This window comes from Humulus lupulus, chromosome 1 (assembly GCF_963169125.1).
Source record: "Humulus lupulus chromosome 1, drHumLupu1.1, whole genome shotgun sequence".
Taxonomy (NCBI): domain Eukaryota; kingdom Viridiplantae; phylum Streptophyta; class Magnoliopsida; order Rosales; family Cannabaceae; genus Humulus; species Humulus lupulus.
Genome location: NC_084793.1, coordinates 195,464,703 through 195,465,699, shown reverse-complemented (window position 1 = coordinate 195,465,699; position 997 = coordinate 195,464,703).

Here is a 997-nt window from a genome sequence, read left to right as displayed (position 1 = left end):
CTCCTTTTGTTGTTTCCCTGAACTCCCCTTTTTGTCCTTGTACAATTTCAATTGCTTCTTCATGTCACTCTGAACTCCAATAATCAACTTCTTAAAGGAAAACAACCCCCACAGATACTTAAGGCCCATCGAGGTCTATCGAGTTAACATTTATGTTTACGATCACTCAAGTTGCATCGAGACCTATTGAGGTCAGTAGAGGTACACTCATACTCTACAACTATCTCATCCCTTATCGAGGCTTGTCGAGGTCTATCGAGACATGTCGAGGTGACATTCCTTTGGGCTTGTTTAGGTCAGTCGAGCCCCATCGAGGCATATCGAGTCCTATCGAGTACTTTCGAGGTAATACAACTATCTAAGTCTATCGAATACAATCGAGGCATGTCGAGGTAACATGTTGAGGTTAATCAAGCCTTGTGAAGGGTCATCGAGGAGGTACTAAAACTCCTACAGTTCCCAATATTTTGATTTTTATCGAGGCCTGTCGATGACTATCAAGGTACCAGTCCTCGAGGCCAGCCGAGGCCTATCGATTTCTATCACAGTGGGTCAAAAACTTGAAAAAAAAAAAACCCATATTTCATATTTCTCAGCACCGATCTATCCTATGAACAAAAATTAACAAATAAACCAGGCCAAGACAATATATTGCAGAATAAACAATTAAATCCCTCACCTTCGCCTACTTCAGGGTGGTTTAGTTGACGTATGGGTCGTTGTCGCACCCGCCTATTTCAGTCGTCCCCTTCAACAAGATCCCTTGCCAATGATGCACGGTCGTGGAAGACAATGCCCACAGATTCGTTTAGGTTCCGACTGATTACAACGTTAATTTGAGGGTTATTTTTTGGGATTTGGGTTTCAAGACCGAGAAAGTGAAGGAGAGAGTAGAGAGAGACCGAGAGAATAGAGAGAGAGTGAGAAACAAATGACAATGGTATTTTGGGAACTAAGGGAAACAATAGGACCAAATTGACATGTGTATAGTGAGTAG